Consider the following 18,756-nt stretch of genomic DNA (forward strand, 5'->3'; position numbering starts at 1 on the left):
TCCAGTAGTCATGTATGGATCTGAGAGTTGGACTGTGAAGAAGGCTGAGCGCTGAAGAATTGATGCATTTGAACTGTGGTGTTGGAAAAGACTCTTGAGAGTCCCTTGGACTGCAAGAAGATCCAACCAGTCCATTCTGGAGGAGATCAACCCTGGGATTTCTTTGGAAGGAATGATGCTAAAGCTGAATCTCCAGTACTTTGGCCACCTCATGCGAAGAGTTGACTCATTGGAAAAGACTTTGATGCTGGGAGGGATTGGGGGCAGGAGAAGAAGGGGACGACCAAGGATGAGATGGCTGGATGGCATCACTGACTGGATGAACGTGAGTCTGAGTGAACTCTGGGAGTTGGTGATGGACAGGGAGGCTTTTTGTGCTGCAATTCATGGGGTCACAAAGAGTCGGACACGACTGAGCAAATGAACTGAACTGAACTGAACTGATGGACATCTTTGACAAAGGAATCAAGAATATACAATAGATTAAAGATAATATCTTTAACAAGTGGTGCTGGGAAAACTGGTTAACCACTTTTAAAAGAATGAAACTAGAACACTTTCTAACACCATACACAAAAATAAACTCAAAATGGATTAAAGATCTAAATGTACGATCAGAAACTATAAAATTCCTAGAGGAGAACATAGGCAAAACACTCTCCGAAGTACATCACAGCCAGATCCTCTATGACCCACCTCCCTGAATACTGGAAATAAAAGAAAAAATAACAAATGGGACCTAATGAAACTTAAAAGCTTCTGAACAACAAAGGAAACTATAAGCAAGGTGAAAAGAGAGCATTCTGAATGGGAGAAAATAATAGCAAATGAAGCAACTGACAAACAACTAATCTCAAAAATATACAAGCAACTCCTGCAGCTCAATTCCAGAAAAATAAATGACCCAATAAAAAATTGGACCAAAGAACTAAATAGACATTTCTCCAAAGAAGACATGCAGATGGCTAACAAACACATGAAAAGATGCTCAATGTCACTCATCAGAGAAATACAAATCAAAACCACAATCAAGTACCATTTCACTCCAGTCAGAATGGCTGTGATCCAAAAGTCTGCAAGCAATAAATGCTGGAGAGGGTGTGGAGAAAAGGGAACCCTCTTACACTGTTGGTGGGAATGCAAACTAGTAAAGCCACTATGGAGAACAGTGTGGAGATTCCTTAAAAAAACTGGAAAGAGAACTGCCTTATGACCCAGCAATCCCACTGCTTGACATACACTGAGGATACCAGAATTGAAAGAGCCTCATGTACCCCAATATTCATCGCAGCACTGTTTATAATAGCCAGGACATGGAAGCAACCTAGATGTCCATCAGTAGGCGAATGGATAAGAAAGCAGTGGTACATATACACAATGGAGTATTACTCAGCCATTAAAAAGAATGCATTTGAATCAATTCTAATGAGGTGGATGAAACTAGAGCCGATTATACAGAGTGAAGTAAGCCAGAAAGAAAAACACCAGTACAGTATACTAACACATATGTATGGAATTTAGGAAGATGGTAACAATAACCCTGTATGTGAGACACCAAAAGAGACACAGATGTATATAACAGTCTTCTGGACTCTGTGGGAGAGGGAGAGGGTGGGATGATTTGGGAGAATGGCATTGAAACATGTACAATATCATATAAGAAATGAATCGCCAGTCCTGGTTCAATGCATGATATAGGATGTTTGGGTCTGGTGCACTGAGACGACCCAGAGGGATGGTACGGGGAGGGAAGGGGTTTCAGGATGGGGAACACATGTATACTTGGGGTGGATTCATGTTGATGTATGGCAAAACCAATACAATATTGTAAAGTAATTAGCCTCCAGTTAAAATAAATAAATTTATATAAAAATAAAATTTACAAACACTGATGATGCCAAATGTTGATGATAATAATATAGATATATTCCTATTGGGATGCACAGTTTTTGGTTTTTGTTTTTAATTATTGTGGTATAATTGATCTACAATATTTTATTAATTTCAGTTGTACAGTAAAATGACTGTTATACAAATACATATATATATCCACTCTTTATTAAATTTTTCCCATATAGACTATTTTAGAGTAATGAGTAGAGTTCTTTGTGCTATACAGAAGAAATGTTTTTCTATTTTATATATAGTATTGCATACATGTCAACTCCAATATTTTAATTTTCCTTTCTCCCTTTTTTAGCCCCCAGTTATGTTTATTTTCTGCATCTGTAGTTCTATATTGGTTTCATAACTTAGTTCATTTATAACATTTACTTTTTAAAATTTTTATCAAAGAATTAACTTTAAATTTCTTTTTTGTATTGGAATATGTCTGATTAACATTTTTATAGTTTCAGGTGGGCAGCAAAGGGACACAGCCATGGATATACATATACCCATGTACCCATATACTCTAAACCCATCTCATCCAGGCTTCCAAATAACATTGAGCAGATTCCTCTATACTATACAGTAAGTTCTTGTTGGTTATCCATTGTAAATATAACAGTGTGTAGTTGTCTACCAGAAATTCCCGAACTACCCCTTCTCTCTAACCTTCCCCCTGGTAACCGTAAGTTCCTTTTGTAAGTCTCTTTCTCTTTTGGAGTAAGTTCACTTGTGTCATTTATTTTTACATTTCGTGTCTAAGGGTTAGTATAGCATTTTTGGGGTCTTCCTAGATGTTGCCTCAAGACTGACATTTTCCAGTCCTGTATCCAATGCTGAGTTTTCCAAATTTGCTGGCACACTGAGTGCAGCACTTTTACAGCATCATCTTTTAGGATTTGAAATAGCTCAACTGAAATTCCATCACCTCCACTAGCTGTGTTCTTTGTGATGCTTCCTAAGGCCCACTTGACTTCACATTTCAGGATGTCTGGCTATAGGTGAGTGATCACACCATCGCAATTATCTGGGTCCATAAGATCTTTTTTGTACAGTTCTTCTGTATATTCTTGTCACCTCTTCTTAATAGAGTCAGCTTCTATTAGGTCCATACCATTCCTGTCATTTACTGTGCACATCTTTGCATGAAATGTTCCATTGGTATCTATAATTTTGTTTTGCATTCTATTGTTTTCCTCTATTTCTTTGCACTGATCACTGAAGAAGGGCTTTCTGATCTCTCCTTGCTGTTCTTTGGAGCTCTGCATACAAAGGAGTATATCTTTCCTTTTCTCCTTTTCCCTTCACGTCTCTCCTTTTCACATCTATTCGTAAGGCCTCCTCAGACAGCCATTTTGCTTTTTTTGAATTTATTTTTTGCCACGATGGTCTTGGTCCCTGTCTCCTGTACAATGTCATGAACCTGCATCCCTAGTTCACCAGGCACTCTATCAGGTCTAGTCCCTTAAGTCTATTTCTCACTTACACTGTATAAATGTAAGGGATTTGAATTAGGTTATACCCTTATGGTCTAGTAGTTTTCCCTACTTTCTTCAATTTAAGTCAGAATTTGACAATAAGGACTTCATGATTTGAGCCACAGTCAGTTTCTGGTCTTGTTTTTGCTGACTGTATGGTGCTTCTCCACCTTTGGGTGCAAAGGATATCAATCTGATTTCGATGTTGACCATCTGGTAAAATCCATGTGTAGAGTCTTTTCTTTTGTTGTTGGAAGAGGGTGTTTGCTATGACCAGTGCATTCTCTTGGCAAATCTTTATTATCCTTTGCCCTGCTTCATTCTGTACTCCAAGGCCACATATGCCTATTCCTCCAGGTGTTTCTTGCCTTCCTACTTTTGCATTCCAATCCCCTAAAATGAAAGAACATCTTTTTAATGTGTTAGTTCTAGAAGGTCTTGTAGGTCTTCATAGAACCATTCAACTTCAGCTTCTTCAGCATTACTGGTCAGTATTGAGACTTGGATTACCATGATATTGAATGGTTTGCCTTGGAAATGAACAGAGATCACTTTGTCATTTTTGATATTGCGCCCAAGTACTGTATTTCAGACTCTTTTGCTTGCTATGATGGCTACTCCATTTCTTCTAAGGTATTCTTGCACACAATAGTAGATATAATGGTCATATGAGTTAAATTCATCATTCCAGTCCATTTTAGTTTGCTGATTCCTAAAATGTCAGCGTTCCAATTTGCCTTAATTCCAGGTTCCTATGCAATATTGCTCCTTACCACAACTGGTTGTTGTTTTTGCTTTGTCTTTGTCTCTTCATTCTTTCTGGAGTTATTTCTCCACTAACATATTGGGCACCTACCAACCTAGAGAGTTCATCTTTCAGTGTCCTATCTGTTTGCAGTTTCAGATTGTTCATGAGGTTCACAAGGCAAGAACACTGAAGTGGTTTGCCATTCCCAAAGAAAGACAATGCCAAAGAAGGATCAAATTACTGCACAACTGCTTTCATCTCACACTCTAGAAAAGTAATGCTCAAAATTATCAAAGCCAGGCTTCAACAACATGTGAACCATGAAATTTCAGATGTTCAAGCTAGTTTTAGAAAAGGTAGAGGAACAAGAGATCAAATTGCCAATATCTGTTGGATTATTGAAAAAGCATGAGAGTTCCAGAAAAACATCTTAATGACTATGACTTAATGACTATGCCAAAACCTTTGACTGTGTGGATCACCACAAATTGTGGACAATTTTGAAAGAGATGGTAATACCAGACCACCTGACCTGCCTCTTTGGAAATAATATGCAGGTCAACAAGCAACAGTTAGAATTGGACATGCAACAACAGATAGCTTCCAAATTGGGCAAGGAGTACGTCAAGGCTGTATATTGTCATCCTGCTTATTTAACTTCTATGCAGAGTACTTCATGAGAAATGCTGGGCTGGATGAAGCACAAGCTGAAATCAAGGTTGCCAGGAGAATTATCAATAACCTCAGATATGCAGATGACACCACCCTTATGGCAGAAAGCAAAGAGGAACTGAGGAGCCTCTGGATGAAAGTGAAAGAGGAGATCGAAACAGTTGGCTCAAAGCTCAACATTCAGAAAACGAAGATCATGGCATCTGGTCTCATCCCTTCATGGCAAATAGATGGGGAAACAGTCAGAGACGTTATTTTTTGGGTGCTCCAAAATCACTACAGATGGTGACTGCAGCCATGAAATTAAAAGATGTTTACTCATTAGAAGAAAAGTTATGACCAACCTAAGCAGCATATTAAAAAGCAGCCAAGACAGGTTCATCTGGTCAAACTATTGCTTTTCCAGTAGTCATGTATGGATGTGAGAGTTGGACTATAAAGGAAGATGGGCACCAAAGAATTGATGCTTTAGAACTGTGATGTTGGAGAAGACCCTTGAGAGTGCCTTGAACGCAAGGAGATTCAACCAGTCCATCCTAAATGAGATCAACCCTGAATATTCATTGGAAGGACTGAAGTTGAAGCTGAAACTCCAATAATTTGGCCACCTGATGCGAAGAACTGACTCATTTGAAAAGACCCTGATGCTGAGAAAGATAAGGTGGGAGGAGAAGGGGATGACAGAGGATGAGATGGTTGGATGGCATCACCAAGTTAATGGACATAAGTTTGAGTAAACTTCGGGAGTTAGTGATGGACAAGGAGGCCTGATGTGCTGCAGTCCATGGGGTCACAACAAGTCAGACAAGACTTAGCAACTGAATTGAACTGAACTGATGTGGTTCTAGTAGTAAATAACCTACTTGCTAATGAAGAAGATGTAAGAGACTCAGGTTTGATCCCTGGGTTGGGAGAATCACCCAGAGAAGGAAATGGCAACCCACTACAATATTCTTGCCTGGAGAATCCCATTGAGAGAGGAGCTTGGAAGGCTATAGTCCATGGGTTCACAAAGAGTCACACACGACTGAAGCGACTTAGCACACACATTCTGTTTTTCTCCTCTATATGACTTACCTCACTCAGTAGGAAAATTTGTAAGTTATCCTTATTGCTTCAAATGCTGCTATTTTGTTCTTTATTGTGGCTACATAATATTTCATTGTATTCATGTACAACATCATTTTATCTATTCCCTTTTTGACGAATATTTAGGTTGCTTCCATATTCTGCCTATTGTGAATTGTGCTGCAATGAATATTGCAGTACACATGTATTTTCAAATAATGATTTTCTCCAGATATATCCCTAGAATTGGGATTACTGGATCATATTTTTAGTTGTTTAAAGAATGTTCATACTGATCTCTATAGGGGCTGGACCAGTTTGCATTGCCAACAGATTATTCCCTGTTCTCCACACCCCTCCAGTGTTTATTGTCTGTAGATTTTTTCGATAATGGGTATACAGCTTTGTGCGAGGTGGAGCCTCCTGGTAGATGTGATTTCCATTTCTTTAACAATTAGTACACTGAGCATTGTGTTTGTTGTTTGTCTGAATGCTTTCTTTGGTAAATGTCTATTTAGATCTTCCCATTTTGTGGTTCAATTGTTTCCTTTTTGGATATTGAGTTACATGAGTTATTTGCATATTCTAGAAATTAACCCTTTATTAGTCACTCCATTTACATTTTCTCCCATCTTGATGGCTTTATTTTGGCTTTATGTATAATTTTCTTTGCTACACAAAAACTTCTATATTTGATTAAGTCTCATTTGTTTATATTTGTTTTTATTTTCATTACTCTAGGAAGGGGATTGATAAAGATATTGCTGCAGTTTATGTCAGAGAGTGTCCTCCATATATTTTCCACTAAAAGTTTTATATTATTTGGCCTTATATTTATGTTTTTAATCCATTTTGAATTCATTTTATGTATGATGTTGGGGTTTCATTCTTTTACATTCAGTTCTCCAAGCAGCACTTGTTAAAGAGATTGCTTTTTTCTCCATTATGTATTCTTGCCTCCTTTGTCATAGATTAGGTGACCACAAGTGCATGCAATAATTTCTGAACTTTCTATTTTGTTCCATTGAGGTATATTTCTGTTTCTGTGTTGCTATTGATTTCTTTGGAAATATAAAGTTTTAGGATAATTTTACAAAAACAATTTACATGTCTTAGTATTTAAACATATACCTAGTCTATGACACAGAAATTCCACTCTAAGGTGTTTACCCAAGAAAAGTTTAAATATACATCCATAAAATGACAGAACTATTATTGTAAATTCATTGATATGACTTCACAGTGAAACTGCCCGTCTCCACAATGAAAAATTGTCCATTTAACCAGAAAATGGATTAACTATTATGGACATAGTCGAATATGGATTACTACACTGCGACAAATCAATTTACCAAGTAAAACATGCATAACTAATGAATCTCGGCATATATTGAGGGAAAGAAACCAGATATGAAGGATATATTCTCCCATTCCATATAGATGGAATTTAAGAACAAGTAAAATTAAACTCTAGTGCTACAGACTAGAATCTTGATAATGTTTGGAGTGGGAGGAGCCTTGTTTAAATTGACACAAGGGAATTAGTCAGAGAGACTGTATTCTTTTATATCTTAATTGAAATGATGGTGTATACTATCATGTAAGAATTGAATCGCCAGTCCATGTCTGACGCAGGATGCAGCATGCTTGGGGCTGGTGCATGGGGATGACCCAGAGAGATGTTGTGGGGAGGGAGGTGGGAGGGGGGGTCATGTTTGGGAACGCATGTAAGAATTAAAGATTTTAAAATTAAAAAAATAAATTAATTAAAAAAAACGACATTCAGACAGGCACAGCATCACATAAATTAAAGTTTACTGAATAATTAATCATATTCGAGTTAAATGGCATTTTAATCTAAAAAAATAAAAATAAAATGGTATAAACAATGAGTTTTATGACTCATCAAGACTGTGTTTAAATTGTGTGCCAATAAAAGTATTTTTTTTCCTGTACCTATGCAACTCTTTTCTTTATTTAGCAATTTATAAGTGCAGAGTTTCAGAAATAACATCTTATTGCTTTCTATCTCTTGATTTACAAGGTTTAAGGAAATATAGAAATGTATCATTCTTGGATTTGCTTGGCTTTTCTAATGTTTTACATACTAATTTTCTTTTATTACGTAGGTCCAATTATTAGTCTGTCTTTTTGTCTGTGGCACAATAGTTTGAAGTTTTTCATTTTGTGCCATATATGGATATCATTCTATGTGAATTACCTCCACTATTCTGAAGGATTTCCATTATATTAGTAACTTGCTGTATTGTCTAATAGATCCTATCTAATCCTTAATATTAAGCTTTTTTTTTTTTAAGGAAAAGTCATTAACACCTTCTACTGATTGCCCAGATTTGATCAGTTTCTGAGGTGTTCCTGACTCAAGTATAAAATAAAACATCCAGCCTGAGCTCCATTATTTGTTGATGTCTGAAAATAGTCTTTTAGTCATTGGTCTCATAGTCAGTGTGCCTAGAAAAAGCCCAGTAGCATTGTAATTTGCGTTTCTCTTTTACATGACATATTTTTGCCTCCTAATCACACTATGTACAGTTACTTTTTACCATGTCCTATGTGGTATTTCTTGAAAATCAAAAAATGACTTACTTTTTACAAATTGTTAGCAGGGCACAGACATCTTTACTTTAGTAAAGAAATATGTGTTGAATGCCCACTCTGTCCATTATGATTCCAGCAAAAGAGAAACAAAAAGAGTTTACCTTAAAAGAACAGTTTTCTCCTGACCCTTGCTACCTTGACTTTGTCTACCTTGAGAACTCTGTCTAACATTTCAGCTCCCTTCCTTTTCCCCCAGTGTGTGTGTTCATGTGTGTGTGTGTGTGTGTGTGAAGTAATTGACATACATCATATAAGTTTAAGGTGTACAGCATGATGGTTTGATTTACCTATATTGTGAAATAATTATCATAATAGATTTCGTTTACATCCATCATCTTATACAGTTAAAAATAAGACAACATTCTCCTTGTGATGAGAATTCAGCCTCTCCTCTCTTATCCCATCCCTTTATTTTAATCTTTCATAATAATAAACTAATACTTTGACCTTCATGGTGAGCATACGTGCTTAACTTTGGTTGTCCAACTCATCCTTCCCAGGATCCAAAACAAACAAATCTGTCAAGATGTTCAGTCTCTGGCAGCAAAACCATTTCTAGCTATCTTCTATTTACCCCAGCATTCTTCATCTCTCTCCTTTCACAGAAAAGCTTAGCTAAATATTATATATTCCTTTTCTTATCTAATCAAAAGCAGCTTCCTGAGATTTTATTTATTACATTATACAAATTTTAATTTATAATATTGCAGCTTTTAATACTCTTCTATATATAAAAATGCTTTCCCTTGCTGGTTTATGAACCATACATATATATGTATTTTTCCCCCCATCTTGTTCACTAGAATACTGTGTAGGCAGAAAATGGGGACTAAGTAAATATTAAATAAATTAAACAAAATTTAGTGCCATTGCACAATATTTATTCGAAGAAACAAGAGACTATTTTCTATTTTCAGTTTCTTAAAATGCTAAATGGAAATAATTAAAAAAAAAACTGCTCAGTTCAGTTCAGTCCCTCAGTCATGCTAGATTCTTTATGACCCTATGGACAGAAGCATGCCAGGCTTCCCTCTCCATCACCAACTGCCAGAGCATACTCAAACTCACTCATGTCCTTAGAGTCAGTGATGTCATCCAACCACCTCATCCTCTGTCATCCCCTTCTCCTCCTGCCTTCAGTCTTTCCCAGTATCAGGGTCTTTTCCAATGAGTAAGTCTATCACATCAGGTAGCCAGAGTATTGGAGTTTCAATTTCAGCATCAGTGCTTCCAATGAATATTCAGGGTTGATTTCCTTTAGGATGGACTGGTTGGATCTCCTTGCTATCCAAAGAATTCTCAAGGGTCTTCTCCAACACCACATTTCAGAACCATCAGTTCTTTGGCGCTCAGCTTTCTTTATATAAAGTCCAACTCTCACACCTATACATGACCACTGGAAAAACCATAGCTTTGACTCGATGGACCTTTGTTAGCAAAGTAATGTCTCTACTTTTTAATATGCTGTCTAGGTTGGTCATAGCTTTTCTTCCAAGGAACAAGTGTCTTTTAATTTAATAGCTTCAGTCACCATCTGTATTGATTTTGGACCCCCCAAAAAATAAAGTCTTTCACTGTTTCCCTTGTTTCCCCATCAATTTGCCTTGAAGTGATGGGGCCAGAGGCCATGATCTTAAATTTCTAAATATTGGGTTTCAGACCTACAGTTTTACTCTCCTCTTTCACTTTCATCAGGAGGCTCTTTAGTTCTTCACTTTCTGCCATTAGGGTCGTGTCATTTACATATCTAAGGTTATTGATATTTTTCCCAGCACACTTGACTTCAGCTTGTGTTTCATCCAGTCTGGCATTTTGCAAGATGTAATCTGCACATAAGTCAAATAAGCAGGGTGACAATATACAGCTTTGACGTACCCCTTTCCCAATTTGGAAACAGTCTGCTGCTCCATGTTTAGTTCTAATTGCTACTTCCTGACCTGCATACAGGTTTCTCAGAAAGCAGGTCAAAAATAACTGTACCTAGAGGGATTCCTGTTCCATTATATGCAGGAAATAAAACTTGGAAAAGTGAGCTTGAAGTTATTTTCCTGGCCACATTTGAAGAGAATATAAATTCAGGTGTTAACCTGATGTTGATAAAAGGTAATTACAAATAAGAAAACATAAAAATAACAATACCACCTAAATATTCCTTTAGACTACACAGATATAGGAATAAAATAAAATAAAATTCCAAGCATCGTAGAATTTCACTCAATAAAGTCCTGAGGCAACATCAAAAGTTTGATAAATGTAGAAACCTGTTGAATTTCTAATTGTCAAGTTATAACTAAACAGCCTAGATCTAGCACAACTTTTCCTGTCTGACCATGTGAGGCTCTGCGCAAGGTGAGGGCAGGTGAGGTCTTTTGATGCAAGGGATGATAGGCAGAGGTCTTCAGATGTGGACAAAGGAAGAATATGATGTTGAAAATAAATAACTTTGAATAAAAGAATTCTAGTGATTAATCATCGCAAATACACTTTCACCTTCCTCTTTTCTATAATCTGTGGCTTTTTAAGCATATTCAAATTAATCCTTGCAGCATTCCATCCAAGACTGGCTTGGGTCCTAAAATGATGTTCTGTTTTAATACCAACACTTCATTACTCAGCATCAAGAAACACTAACAGAAAATAACCTAATATATCACCTCTTTTCTACTTCCCTGGTGGTGAAATGTATCTGTTAACTTGCAAATCAATTGTAAAATTTCAGGTGATAAAAAGAAACATAAGAAAGAAATTAGTACAAAGGGAAACACAATTATAACAATAAAAATTTCAGATTACATTTAGCTCATTATCACTATTAATATTACAATACTACAAACAATTACTAAAGAGGTGATTTAATGGGTAGTATATACACTGTAACTATTTATAAATTTATACTATGTATAAATATGTATATTTATATTTTAAACATTTGTAAATTTCTGGTTTGTGCAACATGCATGTCCATTGCATTTCATAGATAATGACATTGAAGTTCAGAGTCTAAGTCACAAATCCAAAATTCCATACCCTACAAAAGTACAAGTTGAGATTTAAGCAGAGGTCCAAAGTTTATATTCAAAGAATGTGAAAATTTATCTGCCCATACGTTTCCATCAGTTGTGTAATAGATACATTGTATCTGGACAATAAAAATATTGGTTTAACAATGTTAATATCATTACTGCACCAATGATCCAGATGAAAAGTAAGGCTTTATTCTAAACACTGATATGCACTCCCATTTGAACAAGTAGCTTTTTCAGTAACTTAGAATGTCTAGGGATTGCACCTTTGAGGTGAATTCCTTATTGCATATTGATCTGGACATGAGTGAAGTGAAGTGAAATTTGCTTAGTGGTGTCCAACTCTTTGTGACCCCATGGCCTATACAGTTCACAGAATTCTCTAGGCCAGAATACTGGAGTGGGTAGCCCTTCCCTTCTCCAGGGGATCTTTTCAACCCAGAGACTGAACTCAGGTCTCCCGCATTGCAGATGAATTTTTACTAGCTGAGCCACAAGGGAAGACCAAACTAGGCATAAGTAAACAAAATTTGTACCTAGGTAAAGAACTTTATTTATTTATTTTTTTTTCAAAAGCAGTATTTATCTAGAGTAATCCCCCACTGGTAGAGTATTAAGTTTTTGGAAAACATTATAAAGAGGTTAATGATGTTAGTCATTCTGCATCATAAAGTTCTTATGATCTGTTCAGCAAATAGTAATATTTAATGAGTTCAGTTTCCTCAAAGATAAAAGTATGTTAAGGTATGCAAGATGATTAACTATGCATTGTGCAGCACTAATCATAATGGCTTAATTGGATGTTAATGTGGATTTTATGTTCATTAGAATTTAATAGTAACTGAAAACTTAAGTGTTCAGTTAGTCAGCATTTTCCAACATCATAGTCCTGGTGAGGCGATATTCCCTTCAAATCCAGAACTTGGTGAGAAAGTTGGTGTCAGTGTAAATTATATCAAAAAGAGAATATTCCCATTTCTCAAGTGTACATTTATGCCAAGTGATAGCAGGTGGTGAAGTCAGACAGGGCATGAGTAACACATTCTCTATTTATGACCAGTCCTATTTATGACCAGAAGGTTTCAGCTGCCATCTGGCATAATTTTTTGAGGGTGTTGAAAGGTCACTGTGACCAAAATGCTGATTTAATGTTATTTTGTGATTTGGAGTCAGGTAACATTTATTGGGCTATAACCATATGTCAGGTGCTCTTTCAGGGGCTTTCACATAAGCTATCTTAAAAATTAAAAAAAAAAAAAAAAAAAAACCTAACACAAATCCTACTTTTACGTCTGCTTACTAGATCAACAACTAAGACTTTTAGAATGTAAGAATTTGCTAAACCTAGTACCTAGACAATGTGTAGGCAACCTATGATTTAGATACAACTCCTCTAATTCCAAGCATAGTATCAGTATTTCTCACTGACATTCTCACTATTCAGAGGTCTTCTAGAAACAACTGCATTTTAACTAGTTTCTCTGACACTGATACCTAAAAAGGGGAACAGCTTGAAGTTGGGTTATTCTACTCAAAAACATGCTTGTAGGACTCATCCCTGTTCTATCAGTAGCTTGTTCATTTGAAGTTCAGTATACTATACCCGAGTCATGACACTCTTGTCTGTCTCTTGTGGTGGCTGCTCCCCTTTTGGGGCTTCCCTTGTGGCTCAGTGGTAAAGTATCTGCCTACAATGCAGGAGACCTTGGCTTGATACCTGAGTTGGGAAGATCCCCTGGAGAAGAGAAAGGCTACTCACTCCAATATTCTGGCCTAAAGAATTCCATGGACTGTATAGTTCATGGGGTCGCAAAGAGTCAGACATGACTGAGCGGCTTTCACTTCACTTCAAGGGCACTAGTAGTAAAAAATCTTCCTGCCAATGAGGAGATGAAAGAGATGCAAGAGATGTGAGCTCAGTCCCTAGATGGGGAACATCCCCTGGAGTAGGAAATGCCAATCCATTCTAGAATTCTTGCCTAGAAATTTCATGGACAGAGGAGACTGGCAGGCTACAGTCCGTGGGTTCACAAAGATTCAGACATGACTGAGCATGTACACATGATACTATATTACCAAATTATGTATCTATTATCTCTAAATGATATGATTAGATCGGATACATTTTCATCCAAAATTTCAGCAGAGCAGATTTCGTTTTAAGAAAATGAAAAGATATTTATAAAATTTATTTGAAATCCCAAATGACTAAAAATGTCCAAAGCAAATTTGAAATAGAATAACATTAGAGGAGCATCACCCAGCATTAGGATAGCATCACCAACTCAATGGACATGAATTTGAGCAAACAGTGCGATATTTTATTTTGGGGGTCTCCAAAATCACTGCAGATTGTCACTTCAGCCATAAAATTAAAAGACACTTGCCCCTTGGAAGAAAAGCTATGACCAATGTAGACAGCATATTCAAAAGCAGATACATTACTTTACCAGCAAAGGTCCATCTAGTCTAAGTATACAGTAGTCATGTATGGATGTGAAAGTTGGACTATAAAGAAAGCTGAGTGCTAAAGAAATTGTGCTCTTGAACTGTGGTGTTGGAGAAGACTCTTGAGAGTCCCTTGGATTGCAAGGTGATCCAACCAGTCAATCTTAAAGGAAATCAGTCATGAATATTCATTGAAAGTACTGATGCTGAAGCTGAACCTCCAATAACAAAGCCACCTGATGTGATGTACTGACAAGCTGGAAAAGATCTTGATGCTGGGAAAGATTGAAGGCAGGAGAAGGGGCCAAAAGAGGGTGAAATAGTTAGATGGATGGCATGACCAGTGCAATGGGAATGAGTATGAGTAGGCCTGAAAGTTGGTGACGGACAGTCTATGGGGCCCCAAAGAGTTGGACGTGACATAGTGACTGAACAACAACAACAAAAGCAAATGAAATGCAAAAACATTAAGAATGGTAAAAATAATTTTGAAATAGAATAATATTAGAGGAGAAACTACTTGATTTTAAGATTATGACACAAAAGTTACAGCAAAAAAGGTAATTAGTGAAAGTGGAGATTTTCAATGTAACAGAACTGGGAATTGAGAAATAGTTTCACTTGTACGTGAACAATTTGTTTTCAGCAAAAGAGCCAATGAAATTCAATGAAATAATGAATACTTTCTCCACAAATGGATAGCAATAAATGGAAGCTCATGATTTTAACTCTTGTAATGGATGTGTAATATAATTTCACTGGGATTGTAATGTGGATTTATGTGATGACTAACACTGATCATCTTTTCAGATACTTTTTGCTCTTTGTATATATTCCTTTGCGCAATTTCTGTTTAATTCTTCTGCCTACTTTTATATTATGCAGTGTATGTTCAGTCATGTCCAACTTTTTGTCTTTCCCAAACAACAATGCTTTAGTGGGTTTCCATTTCCTTTTCCAGAGGATCTTCATGACCAGGGATTGAACATGCATCTTTTGCATCTCCTGCATTAGCAGGTGAATTTTTACCACTGTTTCACCTGCCATCTTGTAATTTTACCTAGTGTATATCTGTACATATGCAACTAAATACTCGTAGACCAGAACATATTTATCACTCAGAGATGCTGGCAATAAACCTCTGATAGTTGTAGGGGAGAGAGGTTGTTAAATTTTCTAAAGATAGGGCCAACATGCCTTATTTTTCATACAAATATACATATGGGAATAAATGTATGCCTGAATATATATGTATTAAAAAAGTCCTAATAATTTTATGAAATAGCAAGTGACTTTTTAATTATTGTTTTTTACTATTAAATGAAAGTCAAATTATCTTGTCTGAAACTATGTATTTGTGCTTATACCTATAAACGACACATATAATTCTACCTCTAAAACAATGTGTGTGTGTGTGTGTGTGTGTGTGTTCAGTCACCCAGTTGTGTCCAGTTCTTTATGATTCAATGGACTGCTACACACCAGGCATCCCTGTCCTTCACCATTTCCCGGAGTTTGTCAACTCCTCGTCCATTGCATCAGTGATGCCATGCAGCCATCTTGTCGTCTGATGCCCTCTTCTCCTGCCCTCAGTCTTTCCCAGCATCAGGGTCTTTTCCAGTGAGTAGGCTGTTCGAGTCAGATGACCAAAATACTGGAGCTTCGTCTTCAGCATCATCCTTCCAGTGAATATTCAGAGTTGATGTCCCTTAAGATTGACTAATTTCATCTCCTTACTGTCTAAGGGACTTTTAGGTGTTTTCTCCAGCACCATAGTTCAAAGCTATCAATTTTTTGGTGCTCTGTCTTCATTAAAGTCCAGCTCTCAAAACTGTATGTGACCACTGGGAAAACCGCAGCCTTGACAATATGGACGTTTATTGGCAGAGTAATGCCTCTCCTTTTCAACACATTGTCCAGGTTTGTCATAGCTTTCCTGCCTAGAATCAATCATCTTCTGATTTCATGGCTAAAGTTACCATCTTCACTGATTTTGGAGCCCATGAAGAGGAACTCTCTCACTACTTTCACCTCTTTCCCTTCTATTTGCCATGAAATGATGGGGCTGGATGGCATGATCTTAGTTTTTTAATTTATATTTATTTATTTATTTATTTATTTATTTTAATATTTAGATTTAAGTTGGCTCCTCCACTCTCCTTTTCCCTCATCAAGAAGCTCCTTAGTTCCCCTTCACTTTCTGGCATTAGAGTGGTATCATCTGCAAATCTGAGGTTGCTGATGTTTCTCCAACTAAAGTTTATTCCAACTTGTTACTCATCTTCCCCAGCATTTATCATGATGTGCTCAGCATATAGTTCAAACAAGCAGACCGACAGTAGACAATCCTTTCATACTCCTTTCTCAATCCTGATTGTTCCATATAGGGTTCTAATTGTTGCTTCTTGACCCGCATACATATTTCTCAGGAGACAGGTAAGATGGTCTGGTATTCCTACCTCTTGAAGAATTTTCCACAGTTTGTTATGATCCACACAGTCAAAGGCTTTGTGTAGTCAATGAAATAGAGGGAGCTGTTTTTGAAATTCCCTTGCTTTCTCTATGATGCAGCAAATGTTGGCAATTTGATCTCTGGTTCCTTTGCTTTTTCTAAACCCAACTTGGACACCTAGAAGTTCTTGGCTGGCATAATGGTGAAGCTTAGCATGCAAAATATTAAGAATGACATTCCCAGCATGGGAGATGAGTACAATTGTCCAATACTATGAACATTCTTTAGTACTGTCCTTCTTGGAAATTGGAATGAGAATTGACCTTTTCCTGTCCTATGGCCACTGCTGAGTCTCCAGATTTGCTGACATAATGACTGCAACACGTTGTGGCATCATCCTTTAGAGTTTTGAATAGTTCTGCTGAAATTCCATCACATTCGCTAGCTTTATAAGCAGCAGTGCTTCCTGAGGTCCACTTAACTTCACACTCCAGAATGTCTGGCTCTAGGTGACTGACCACACCATCATACTAATCCAGTTCTTTACGAACTTTTTTTTTTTTTTTCCCTCCTTGGTACAGTTCTATGTATTTTTTTTTTCCATTTCTTCTAGATCTCTTCAACATATACTATGTCTCTATTATTTCTGTTCTTTATTGTGTCCATCTTTGGGTTAAATGTTCCCTTGATATTTCCAATTATTTTTTTTTTCTTTTTTATTAACTTTTCTTTTTTTTTTTTTTTTAAGGATAACTGAAGGATAATTGTTTTACAGAATTTTGCTGTTTTCAGTCAAACCTCAATCTGAATCAGCCTTAGGTATACATATGTCTCCTCTCCTTTGAACTTTGCTCCCATCTCCCTCTCTATTCCACACCTCTAGGTTGATATAGAGCCCCTGTTTGAGTTTCTTAGCCATATAGCAAATTCCTGTTGGCTATCTGTTTACATATTGTAATCTAATTTCTGTATTACTCTTTTCATATATCTCACCCTCTCCTCCCCTCTCTCCATGACCATAAGTCTATTATCTATGTCTGTTTCTCCATTGCTGCCCTGTAAGTACATTTTTCAGTCAGTACTATTTTTCTAGATTCCATATATATGCATGAGAACACAATATTTCTCTTTCTCTTTTTGACTTACTTCACTCTGTATAATAGGTTCTACGTTCATCCATCTCATTAGAACTCACTCAAAGGTGTCCCTTTTTAATGGCTGAGTAATGTTCCATTGTGTATATGTACCACAGCTTTTTTATCTATTCATCTGTTGAGGGACAACTAGGTTGCTTCCATGTTCTAGCTATTGTAAATAATGCTGCAGTGAAAAATGGCATACATGCTGTGTTTTTTTTTTTTTTCAATTTTTTTTTTTTTTCAGGATAAATGCCTAGGAGTAGGATTGCTGGGTCAGTTCAATTCAGTTCAGTCGCTCAGTTGTGTCCAACTCTTTGCGACATGAATCATAGCACGCCAGGCCTCCTGTCCATCACCAACTCCCGGAGTTCACTCACACTCACGTCCATCCAGTTGGTAATGCCATCCAGTCATCTTATCCTCTGTCATTCCCTTCTCCTCCTGCCCCCAATCCCTCCCAGCATCAGAGTCTTTTCCAATGACTCAACTCTTCACATGAGGTGGCCAAAGTATTGGAGTTTCAGCTTCAGCATCAGTCCTTTGAAAGAACACCCAGGACAGATCTCCTTTAGAATGGACTGGTTGAATCTTCTTGCAGTTCACGGGACTCTCAAGAGTCTTCTAAAACACCACAGTTCAAAAGCATCAATTCTTTGGTACTCAGCTTTCTTCACAGTCCAACTCTCATATCTATACATGACCACTGGGAAAACCATAGCCTTGACTAGATGGTCTTTTGTTGGCAAAGTAATGTCTCTGCTTTTTAATATGCTATCTAGGTTGGTCATAACTTTCCTTCCAAGGAGTAAGCGTCTTTTAACTTCATGGCTGCAAACACCATCTGCAGTGATTTTGGACACCCAAGTCTGACACTGTTTCCACTGTTTCCCCATCTATTTCCCATGAAGTGATGGGACCACATGCCATGATCTTCGTTTTCTGAATGTTGAGCTTTAAGCCAACTTTTTCACTCTCCTCTTTCACTTTCAGCAAGATCTTCACTTTCTGCCATATGGGTGGTGTCATGTGCATATCTGAGGTTATTGATATTTCTCCCGGCAATCTTGATTCCAGCTTGTGTTTATTCCACCCCACTGTTTTTCATGATGTAATCTGCATAGAAATTAAATGAGCAGGGTGACAATATACAGCCTTGATGTACTCCTTTTCCTATTTGGAACCAGTCTGTTGTTCCATGTTCAGTTCTAACTGTTGCTTCCTG

The sequence above is a fragment of the Ovis canadensis genome, chromosome 11 (genome assembly GCF_042477335.2).
Source record: "Ovis canadensis isolate MfBH-ARS-UI-01 breed Bighorn chromosome 11, ARS-UI_OviCan_v2, whole genome shotgun sequence".
Classification (NCBI taxonomy): Eukaryota; Metazoa; Chordata; class Mammalia; order Artiodactyla; family Bovidae; genus Ovis; species Ovis canadensis.